Source organism: Cydia strobilella, chromosome Z, assembly GCF_947568885.1.
Source record: "Cydia strobilella chromosome Z, ilCydStro3.1, whole genome shotgun sequence".
Taxonomy (NCBI): domain Eukaryota; kingdom Metazoa; phylum Arthropoda; class Insecta; order Lepidoptera; family Tortricidae; genus Cydia; species Cydia strobilella.
Window position 1 is genome coordinate 49,158,472 of NC_086068.1, and position 13,584 is coordinate 49,172,055.

Here is a 13,584-nt window from a genome sequence, read left to right on the forward strand (position 1 = left end):
CAGTGCAGAGCGTGGCAATATCGAGGAAGAAAGATTTACCGAATAAAGGATGAGTCACGTTAGACCGGGCCGTGTCCGGACCGGAGCTTCCGGCGCTTCGTTTTCTATGGAAAGCATCACGTGATCACCTGTCATGTCATAGAAAAGTTAGCGCCGGAAGCTCCGGCCTGGACACGGCCCGGTCTAACGTGAGTCATCCTTAAAGCACTAGCAATTTCCTTCCCTATGCGAAGGCGGTTCAAAAGGACTAGATTCTCAATTCGGTTGAATGTTTGGTTTTATTAATAATTTAATGCTTGTTACCTCAGAACTCCGTCATTTATGGGCCGATTTGGAAAATTAAGCCTCATGTTTAAAAGTATTAGTCCCATTTGTATCATAATCTAGGTCTATGGATAGGATCTATAAGGAATCAAGGAAGCTCTCCAAATCTTATGGGCACGGCAAATATCTATTTTTGTATTTTCATCTACAAATCAAGCATTTGCATTAAAACAGTGCTATTTGGTGAAATGGAACAAGTGACGATAAATTAAAGCACGACCGAAGCTCGAAGGGAATGTTTTAAATCGACACGAGTTGCGAATTACCTATTCACACACATGTATCGTACAACGTTTTACAGTACATATAGGTAGCCCTTAAAATTTTCAACATAGTTATGTAATGTGCTTATTATCGATTTATCGCACTAGTGCGGTAAAGTATAGTACCATATGTACTGTAAAAAATATATTCGCATTAGTTTAAAAAAAAACATGGCCAACATTTGCAATGAAATATCCCTCACAATTTAATAGTATAAATAATATTGTAATCGCATGACTAGAGCCGGGGCAGCTAACAACTTTCGGACCAGCCCTGCCACCACAATACTGATCATCGTCAATCAGCAGTGAACTGACATTAGAGGAATCTAGCGAACGTTTTACTCGTATAGTGCGACATAAAATAGTAAAAAATAAATGTTCACTGGCAATAGGATTCGACTCATTGTACCTGCGACATAGCAACGCAAACCATGGCACATCTACTGGCGTGCCCCGCATGCCCGCATCACTGCTCGGAGCTGGATCTGAGGGACGCGACAGCCAGGGCTGTCAACACCGCTGCCTACTGGGCATCCATCGTATAAAAATAAAAATGGAACCACCACACGAAAACAAGAAGATGTGATAAATTGATATTATTTGCCAGAGATTTTTAATTATTTTTTCACCTCAGCAGCTCGAACAAGCCTACTTTCGTCACTCCAGGGAGTGAAACAAAGTAGCTTTTTTATTTAGTGAAGGCCATGAACTGCCGCTTCATACTTTTATTACTTTTTTTTTGGTCTGCATTATTCTGTGTAATTCGAAATACATTTTCATTTTCATACATTTTTATTTAAATCATACCCCACAAGAAATTGTTAAATGTTTTTACCACCATAAGGCCGATTTTTGAGTAAAAAAACAACAAAAAGTCCAATAGAGACAACCTGAAATGCATGCATGAAACAACCTGTACTAGCTGTAGGTATGTTTTTCCCGTACACATTGCCGGTGCCTTGATTTATTCACATTTTCCATACTTAGTACGTGGGGTACTTCCCCAGTCGACTTTCATTAATTTAATCGAGTGTCAAAACGTAGCTAAATAAGTTCCACTTCAGTAAACATGAACAACGTTATCAACGTATGCAGTTGTTTAATGCAATGGAAACTTATTGACGTATTGTGTATAGTTCCATTTCATAGCATGATTGGGGTGACGTGAAGGTAGTTTGACCTTAATTTATGCATAAGACTTCGTTGAAGGGTAATTAGTTATGAATGAACAGTGTAAACACTATAAAACTGCATGTGTTCTTTTCAGTATCTGTAATATAGCACAATATAGTTCTCATTTCTCATGCTCTGAAAGAGGGTCATTGTTGTTCTAAAAGGTGTGCAGAAAAAAACACGTGTAATTGTGCGCGCAATTACAATCCGGCGTATTAATAAGATCACACGTGTGTATTTTTAGTGTGTAATTGTCAGATGGTTGACTACTTAAACATAATATGTTCTCACTACTGAGGTGAAAAAATATATGTGCAACACGAGAGCAAAGTTATTTTACATCTCGTGTTTTTGAGTCCCTCGCTACGCTCAAGATTCTCACTGCGCTCGAGCGCCAAAATACCTCGGCAGAAATGAGTGCCTTTCATCCCTTGGTTAACAATCTACTATACTTTTAAGTTGGATTAAGTTGTTATTGTACTAACCTTATAAGGTGCCGCCTACTCACTTTTACATAATTAGATATTACTTGGCGGATTATTCTCACCTGTTATCTACTAGTTACGAGTACCAAGTTGTTATTGTTATAACTGGTAAATATATATATAGGGAAAGATATTGCCAGTAGTTGTCAAAAATTAACTTTCAACATAGTTATGTAATGTGCTTAATATCGATTTATCGCACTAGTACCATATGTACTACTTTGGGACTCGGTAAATACCAGTAGCTAAAGTTGGGAAATATTTCCGAGTAAAGGATGACTCACGTTAGACCGGGCCGTGTCCGGGCCTGAGCTTCCGGCGCTTACTTTTCTATGACATGACAGGTGATCACGTGATGCTTTCCATAGAAAACGAAGCTCCGGAAGCTCCGGCCCGGTCACGGCCCGGTAGTACGTCTAACGTGAGTCATCCTTAATTACCACAACTTTCACGAGTTTTACTTATTATTACTTATTAAAGAGACTTAATCGCGTATAATTAAGTTTTAAAATTACTTCGGTTTCGTCCCCACTCCCCGTTCTAAAGGCGTTACAAACCTGAATTAGCTATGAATGTCTTTATCTGACATTTTGACTTATGTAGGTATTTGTAAGAAAGGGATGAAACATAATTTAACTAATTCAGGCTCGTAGTTCTATGAATAAGGGGGTAAGCAGCTGCGCGAGTTCTTCGGACTACCCGCACTTGGTCGTTTGTTGGGACGATGGTTTTAGGATCTCATACGCTTGGAATCTAGTCATTAGTATGTAATTATAATCCCGCAACCCCCTTAGAATATTTTCAAGTCCACTATTAAAAAAAAATGATTGCTCCCGATACAAACATTCAACCCATTTTAACTCCATTGCGGAATAAATGTCTAAAAACGCTGAAATAACTGTTCTTGTTTTCCATTATTAGGACATTTCATATTACAAAAAATTTTGTTCCCGATGCAAACATTCAACCCTTTTTTCACCAACTTAGGGTATGAATTTTGAAAAACGGTGAAATCAGTTTTCGTCTATTTTAATATAATGCCCTTTTATGAAGTTTCATGTTCCTAGCTTATATTATGTCCTTCTAAGCATTTGTTATCAATTCAAACTCAACCCAATTTTAACCCTTGGGGATGAATTAAAAAAAAACGCTGAAATGACTTGCCTTGTATTCTAATAATATGCCTTTATACAAATTAGACCCGCACTCACAAAAATGTTTAATCTCCATACAAACCTTCAACCCTATTTTCATCACTTTGGAGGATGAATTTACAAAAACGCTGAAATTAGGTTTCTTCTCTTTTCATAAAATACCTTTTTAAGAAGTTTCAAGTTCCTAGCGAAATATAAAATTTGAAACCCATCCAAACTTGCAAACCCTTATTAACCCTTTTAGGGAATGATTTTTTTAAAGCACAAATTACTTTTCTTGTATTCTCATAATATGCCTTTGTACAAAAATTTAAGTCCCCGGCAAGCTCGGCCGAATTTCACCTTCCCATACAAACGGAGTTTCCTTCTCACTTTAAAACTACATGTTGGATTGTAATAAAATTTTACACGAACAATGACATGAGGTATGAAGTCTGTAATTAAGAATAATTAATAGCTACGGCGCGGGTAGCTATATGCACACCTCGCCTAAAATGGATCGTTTTATTCCCTAGTCATACAATCTACTATTATTACAGACCTAGATAGACCTTACCCCATTGTAAATAAGTAAAAAGTTTCAGAGCAATCTAGAAAGTCGTTTTAAATGAGAGCGTATACTTACGCTCTCATTAAACGTACGTACGTATTACGTAGTCGTTTTTATGGAGAACCGAGCTTGCCGGGGACTTAAGTCACGCGCTCAATAAAATGTTTGACCTCCATACAAACTTTCAACCCCTTTTTACTACCTTGCAGGATGAATTTTCAAAAACGCTAAAATTAGTTTTGTTCTCTTTTAATAAAATACCTTTTTACGAAGTTTCAATTTCCTAGCTTAAAATAAAATTTGAACCCCATACAAACTTTCATCCCCTTTTTAACCCCCTTAGGAGTTGAATCTTCATAAACGTTGTATTAACTTTTTTATAATCTCATATTATACCTTTCTAAGAAAATTTTCGACCCCTTTTTATCCCTGTTCGAGGATGAAATTTTAAAAACGCTGAAATTACTTTTCTTGTATTCTAACAAATATGCCTTTTTAAAAAGTATCAAGTTTCGCGCTCAAAAAATTTATTGATCTCCATACAAACTTTCAACCCCCTTTTTTTCAAAAACTGAAATGAGTTTTCTTCTATTTTGATAAAATACCTTTTAACATAGATTCAAGTTTCTAACTAAAAAAAAACTAATGCCATACACTCTCAACCCATTTTTAACCCCCTAGGGGTGGAATTTCTAAAAATCGCTTCTTATAAATGTAACCTGGTGTGCAAATTTAAATTTTCTAGCTTTTGCAGTTTCGACTTTGCGTTGATGAATCAGTCATTCAGTCAGGACACGCATTTATAGATAGATAGATGTTTATTCCCGTTTTACTAAATACCACCAAATGTTTTTTAATATTCAATAGTAATAAAAATACATAGATAAGCAGGGAGGGGGTTAATTTTTGGTTTTAAAACCAATCTGCAGGGGGCTATTGTAAAAACAAGAGAGAGAAGGAGTAGGATATCTCCTTTCGTCGAGTTTTGTCTTGTCCACATGTCAACATGTATCACAATGTACTATTATGGAAGGACGCTTTAGCAATTGCATATTGGACTACAAATAAAAAGACACATTTTGTGTTTTTAATTGGTTTATTTAACGTTTTTCTGGTTCTCCAATAATTTTTATATCTACAAATTCCTCTTACCTTAGTAATTACAAGTTTATGACAATATTTTTCGTTTTTATTCCATTTTCATAAACGTATTCTTTAATAAACATCTCCACAATTCATCATAACACGGTCGTGCGACCTACTGTCTCAATCGTTCTAACTCTTAGGAAAATGCAAATAATATTAATTCCAAAATCTGTCTACAATCGAACGTGACTAATCTTACTTCGAGTGTGGAACGATGTCTACCTACATGCGGCAGCGGGCCGACAGCGAGTGTGGTCACGGCAGTCGGCTTCGGCAGTCGGCGGTAGGGGCACTGAGCACAGCCAGCACAGGCTACGCAGGCGGCGCGCGCGCGGGGCGCGGGGAGGACATCACGCCGTGTCAGCGGCTGGCGTTACGCGTCACGCCGCACTCGCCCTCCCTCCTCTCCCTACGTCCCGCGCACCCGCGCGTTTATCTCGCTCGCCACCGCACGCCACCTTATCGCACGCTTAGAGTAAAACCACTTAGAAGGCGTAGCCTTAGTACACGACCACTACTCGAGAAACACCTACAACACATCCTAGATCATATCAATATATTGGAGCCCGCGTGCTGTGTGCTGTGGCAGTGTGAGCCGGCCGGCGGTCGCGCATGCACCGTTGTGCTTACGGCAGTAATTACGAGTAACATTTTATTCTACGCTACCTCTCTCACTATCATTTAGGCATCTTTAATGATATTATATAGATAGAGATTATAATTATTGTGAAGTGCGATCCTATTGGACAGATTGACGTTATTTCGTCATGAAAGTTGTTAAAATTGTAAAATAAAAAACTGAATTCTTTCCGTTTGAAGTACTTTTGATTTCTGGCAATTGTATATATATTTATATGATCTAGAACTGATTAAGAATAAAGGGGTTGACTGGTGATTTTTAAAATAAAATAATGTAAATGAAGTTTGTAATCTGACCCTAGCACCTACTTTGAACAGATGAAACCTAGAACAATAACAAAATATTTGAATATAAACGGTTCCTAGGTAAACTCGTATCTAAACCAACATAAATCTATTAAATTAACACAAAACATTTATATTGAAATTTAAATAACACTAATTACATGTATTATATTAATAACACTAATTTATGAACAAACACGTGATTTAAATAAATTTCTACACATTTGTGACTTTAAAATAAACAGCATATACATAATAAAAGGTTGACCACTTAACGTTCGGCAACGTTTACAAACGTACAAAGAGAACTCCGGGATGCAGTAACTAGGACCATAAAACGGTCATCATATGTATCAACATTCGAATAACGCACGACTATGTATTTGGATCATCATAAGACTTTAATTACAATTGTATCTTAAGTACTAACCACCTTCATTTCTCTATATATTGAAAAATTGAAAAGGCCATAACGTTCTATAAACTGTTCGTTAGTCACTGCGGCCAAAATCCGCAAGTCGCGCGACGGGCTCGGCGGGCAGCAGTGTTCCGGGTGCTCTCGGGACGAGTCATACCTACCGATGCAATCCGCAAGTCGAGCGGCAGGCTCGGTGGGCGGCAGTGCTCCGGGTGCTCTCGGGACGAGTCATACATACCGATGCAATCCGCAAGCCGGGCGGCAGTGTTGCGGGTGCTCACGGGACGAGTCATACCTACCGATGCAATACGCAAGCCGCGGTGCAGACTCGGCGGGCGGCAGTGCTGCGGGTGCTTACGGGACGAGTCATACCGACCGATGCAATCATTCCCATGTCCGAGCGATTATCAGTACTTAGTCGTTGTAAAATACTCAAAAACACAGTATCATACCTACACGTACCTACAGAATAAAGGCCAAAGGATCGCGCCGTTAATATTCGCAAACTTAAAAATACGAAGGTGAGACAGGTTTTAAAAGTACCTCTATTAGTAATTTATTTAGCATCATGCTTTATTATTTATTTTAACTCAAACCCTTACACAAACATATAAAAATGTGTAAGCTTGTTAAAGTTCATCGTATCAATGGTCAACTTTCATGAATATATTTTGAAATTTATTTTGGCAGCGGATATTCTCGGACCCAATCGAGAATGATGTCTATTCGAGTCTTCATTCTATAGTCACTTAAAATTTTACGATCAGATAGTTTCACAGATTCGAGTAGGTAAAGATAAACCGCGAGAAATTTGTTTGTATATTGACGGTACTTTAGTTATATACGTACGGACTTGTAGGTTACGAATTTGGAGGTTTGTTGCGCGATATACCTACTCAGTGAGGAATAAGCCACGAATGCTTCGATATTTAAGACTTACTTAATGTTCGAATTTAAACTGTTGTGAGACATACTTAACATTAAATAATTTCACGGTTTAGACTCGCTTGTCGGAACATGTCGCGCGAGTGACTAAAACAAGTGAGTCTAAACCATGAAATTATTTAAACTTACTTAATGTACTTATTCTCACTTCCCTAATGGGATTACTTCATCACTTTCGTTATCCATGTCATTAGGCAATACTGTCCATTTGCAAACGTACGATTCAAATATTGAAAGAAATCAAGTCAGTTATTCCATAAACAATTAAAGATCGTTAATAGAACGTTAAATTGTATATTAGTTGAAAACAAAGTGAGGTGGGTATTGGTAAGAATAATTGTACCTAATGCTTATTGCAGTGGTTCCCAAAGTTGACTAGTTCCGACTCACCTAACAAAAACTGCCAAATTCGGGACCCACCTCTTGGCCGTCTTAAAAAGGGGGCATAGAATATTATTAGTAACGCTCGACCCATGCTTAGGGAACTGTTGGCTTATTGTATCCACGTCTTAAGGCGCCGGAACAAGCGTAGTTTACACAAGATTGAAAAAAGTGTTAAAGGCGTTTTACTCACTTCAATCCAATATTTAGTTAATTTAGTTTACTAGTTAAAAACCTCAAAATAATTATTAGTTGATGATTAATGATGAAGTTCGACAAAAGAAACAAATGGTGCAAATAATAGGTACCTATTGTGTCGACTACCGATGCATGACACCACCAGTCAATAAATTTAATAATTTCGTGATTATTGATCTTTCTTCACAAAATAAAATCCTTGATTCCCGTTGAGTTATTGTTACTAGAGACGCCATACCAAACAATTAAATTGTCACAATCACAAACTGCACCACGTGACTAAAACGTCGTAAGCGCCATGAGTTTTATGGACGCGTTTTGGTCGTGAGTTTCACGCTCCGCTTCTATAGTTTGTTGTCAAAACAACATCAACTCATGGCGCAAAAGACTGGTTCTCTGTGCCGGTTCTATACGTTAGTAATCAATGTTGATTCCTGCCCTTTTTGTTAGACGGTCTATATGACATCTATATTTATTGAGACGTAACATGGATTAAATACGTTTACTGAAGACACTTAGGTAAATATAAGATGCAAGTACAATTTCAAGTAAGTAGGTAATTTTGCTTACAGACGAGTTTTGCGGGAGTGTAACGGCGTAGCGCAGCGTGTTGCATGAAAAGCGTGGTGAACTCGGCACGCTGATTGAAACATACTCCGGTAACAATTCCGGTAACAACCAGAAATTATGTAAACATTTATATTTATCCTTATTTTATTTCGAAGTCAGTCACTTTAAACTAACAAACTATCTAGGAGTAGCGATAAAACGTCTTAAACTTTTCGTTCTGCGGGTCTAAAAATAATTTTAATTGATAGATCATGCGCTTTATTCGTTGCTATTATTATATAAAATAAACTACAAATGTATACTCAGAACTTGGACAATGCAGGTTTAGATACTCGTAGGTTAAATCAGTAGCAATACACGTATGTCTGATTTCTAAAATCTCTGATAACTACAACAGGTAGGTACGTATCAATCTAAATATTTGTAACACGTGCTTGCTGTGAATTGAATCCCCATAATTATATTTAGAATGCTTATTTTGATTATAGTGACTGCGAGATGCCCAGTGACCCCTGCAGTAGCGTTATAAAATATCTTTGTTTTCATCCAATTCTATAATACACCTACAACATCCAAATAAAATAATACTTATGCCTAAAGCTTTGCTCAAATCTAAAAGATCGCGTTGCGGGATGTGGTTACTTACATATGAATACCTACGTATTTCCTTGATCTGATTTAACAGATAATAAATGCGATTCGGTTTATGATTACGCACATATAATAAGTCCTTTATAAATTTTGGACAAGATGGGCCAAGAAATACTACGAAAGAAATCATCTTAATATTCTTAATATATTTTATTTACATTATTTTATTTTAAATTGAACGGCGCTGATACAGATTTTAAAAGCCCGGTAACGATTTTAGAGCAAAAATGTAAAATTGATAGATTTAGTCGTAGAAATTGTACACCTTCTGTTACGTAATATCTAAATGACAAGTATTGGTTTCTATTAGCACGTCTTCTCATCTTGCCTTTTAATAATGAGGTCGCGAGCGTGCGTCATGGGCTATGACGAGAAGGGGCAGTTTTTAAAAATTCGTCAAAAAATTATGGTGGTAAATTATACAAAATGATGTATAAAAACAGTTTCAGCAAATGTTGTAGATTGTTTAAGTACCAAAATTACGTTGAAATAAAGTCGATTTTCAGAGAAATTGTCACTTGTTTTAAAATAATTTCTGGAGAAAATTGATTTCGTCTAACTTTCATTTACACTACTTCAAAGTCATAATAACAAAAATGTAGGATATGTACAATACAAAATTACCATTTTTAGCAATCCAAACTACACGAAATTTACAAGTAAGACCGACAAAATCAGTTCTTTACGCGCGTTTACCTAACTAAACGTCCATCAGAAAAAAAATCATTACTAATTTCATTAAATTAGTAATCAGGCTCATTAGCCTAAATTATCTATTTAACGGCAAGATAAGAAGACGAGCTAATAGAAACCAGTACTTGTTATTTCTATTACGTAATAAAAGGTGTACAATTTCACCGACTACATCAATCACTTTTAAATTTTTACGACTAAAATCGATACCGGGCTCTTTCAGTGGCTCCAGTTTGGTACTTAGCGGTACGCGGTACCAAAAGCCTTCATACCAAAGTAACGTTACTCTTAAAGATGTGGTAACAAATTTCAAATCCAGGTTCTACATCATAATGCTCTCACTTAGATTTGGTCAAAACTTTGCATTAGCACACGAAATTCCTAGCGTGATATTTATTGAGTCTCTTATACATATAAGCCATAACGGTTCCATTTCACTGCGACAAAAATATCAGAATTCACAATCATTACCTATTTACTAATTACTGCGATACCTGATACATTTTACTAATTACTAAATTGTTTGAATTCTCTCTGGGTGTTACGGCATTCATGGTTACGTCATGAAGTAGGTACATACGATTAAATACAGATATATATTGTTAACCATAAACTTATACATAGTATCCAAATTTCAGTTAAATTTGGGTTAGTCATATTATAAAATATTTATACTTCCATAGCATTTTGGAATCTCGGTACATATTTGTATGGTATTTCAGGTATCTGTCATAAAGATCATAGGTAGAGGAGAGTCGTCTATACCTATTGTACCGCCTGTTAAATTATACCAACTGTTTTCCCATCAAACAACCTCGTTTATTTACACGTAAGGCACCAAACAGTGCTCCAATGGAATTAAGCTTAATAATCTAATCAAGAATGGCATACGACTACAAACGAAGGAAAGAGAGAAAAAAATATGATTTTTGTCGGACTTGATCTAACCTCTAATGTGGGTTTGTGACAACATAACTTGTGATCTATCGCCATTAACAGTAACTATTATACTACAAATATAAACGGGTTTTTTGTGTAGGTTTTAAAAATTGTCTAATTTTTATGTTTTCGGATTTATACTGATTATTTAAAATCAATAGCTAGGTAATCGTTTAACCCTTCGTATGTCTAAGCACTGATCAGTACGGACGAATTAAAATCCATTGTTTTCCATCCAATAAGTTTAAATTCGCTCGCATTGATTAGTGCTTATACATACGAAGGGTTAAATCGTATATAACAGGACATAGGTACGATTTAAACGACCAAGTATTTTTGAGTCTTATAAGTATGAATTGGCTTCAGGCAATAAATATTTGTTATTTGACCCTTAAATAAGCAATAAACTTGCAAAATGATTCATAGATACAATTAAAATGGGTGGTACGATTTAACCAACTCGTCGGCTAAATCGTACCAATGGCAGTGCCTCCGAAAAAAATTTTTTTTTGGCTATGTTAATTTAATCTCAGAATGCTCATATTCTTCATACTGAATGCAGCCAAGATACTTACTGAACATTTATATGCACACTCAATCACATTTATAACTACCTTTATAAACAAAATTTCCATATTTAAGTAAAAACGGTTACGATATAACCGACTCTCCCCGAACCTAATACCTACAATATAAATTGCCATCGGTAATCTGTTCATTTTTTGAATCTGTGACCAGTATTAACTTCCGAGAATAATCATCTGTACAAGTACACTAATTTCCCCATAAAGTAGTGTGCCTCGTCATTGCCGCACTTAATGAACTGCGATGCAGCATTACAAAGTCCCTCTCAAGCGATAACTAACTTGTAAAATGTTTTAGAAAGTTGCACCATGAAGCCCTGTAGCCGACAGCTTGGCCGTCACTAATCACAGGTGACGTTTTATCACGACATATTAGAGAGTGATTTACTTATGCTCCAACATATAAGCAATTTAGTAAGTCTGCTGTATGTTGTGTCTGTTTAAATTCAACAACCGGTGTCGGAGGCCTGCGCTCTTCAACTCACCCACCAAATTGGATCTGGTGTCCATGAGGCTACATAGTGTCCTTTGAGGTACCGAACGAGAGGAAATAATTGAAGAGATTTGTATCTTCGGAATAGAAAAAAAAGTACTTACAGCGCTTACCATTGTAAAACTCCGAGAGAGCTTTATTGATGGCGTTGCAATTGTACTAAGTAATAAGTGGTACCATTTACACAAAAGCTAAGGCACACAATTTGTATGCAGGTCAAACAGTCCATATTATGTATTTTTCTGAACTACTACTAAACGTAACTGTAAAGAAGTCCATGGATTGCAACTCCAATAAGTCGGTAATCGCTTAAGTGTAACATTATATGAATATGAAACGTGATGACATTTCAAATTATTGCTTAAGATATATACGTCAGAGTCTCTCTCAAAGATATTACATGTACCTACTTCATTTCGCTCTTGGGCATAGTTTTTTGGAGTGGTACATTAGGCACTCTGGTCATATTATGGGACTAAAACCTACACATTTGCGGTTTTGAATACATAACCCGTAAGTTATTGTTAGTCTTGGTCAAACACAATCTTAATCACAGAGCTCCGTTTGTAGATGCCAAATGAAAATGACACAAATGTCAGGATAATTTTACCGGTTTGGTTACAATTCTCAAAAAGTTCGAACGCATCGAGTATGATACTAACATTGAATACTTTGAATATTCGCGTCTACCTATTGGTGTTTTCCTTACTTTACTCTAAGGAGCAGGACGATAATCTATGTCTTTATCAACTACATTGAAACGCTGATTAATCGTGAACGACCCCAAAAGCATGAATAACTGCTTGTTTTGTGCGTAATTGTGACAGTTAACTATTTGTATAAACTAACACCATAGATATGGTACTTATTATACATACGTAGTGAACAAGTGACCCGCCTAGCAGCACCCGCGGCCGCGCCCACAGAGCGCGCGGCACCTGTGCGTGTGCGCTCACCGCAAGCGAGGAAGCGATCGCCGATATAATTGGCTACATTCATCAACAATATTTTATGTTTGTTCAATAAACACCAAGTTAATGCAAAAATGGGAAACCGCAATTTTTAGTAACATTTTTGTAAAAATATTCCATTAAAAAAAAACATATCTTCTTTATTGCACAAATGAATATTAAACACTTATTATATAACTATACATGTAGGTACTTAAATGCATTTTACGGCGTTAACTTTATCTTCCATGATTATTTCCATACATTTTTTTGCTGCCGTGTGGCCTGACTAACTTCACAGGCCGTACACTTTTTGTATGGGGCGTTTTAATTAGGAATTAAACGAAGTTACCTACAAGTGAAGTTGGACATTTATTTTCGCATTTAAGAAGTTTCTGGGGCACAAAAGAGAGCAGAGGTTTATGCCATATAGTACAGTGTTATTGACCCTTTTTAATTAACATTAGTAAATAAATAGTAGGTACCTACGACTGAGTGTTAAAAATAATAAAAAGTGTCGTCCAACTCATTACTGTAAATTGATTAATTTCCTACAGATTTAACAAATAAATATGTACAAATTCCCAATGAATTCTTACATTTTTATTGTGTACCTAATGAGACTGGACATTAGTGATTAAATAATGACCCTGAGGCGATTTGAACTCTATAATCTTGTTATGAAACGGTTATAGATATGATTTGTCAGCTGTCAACATTGGCATTTCTGGTTGAAGAAA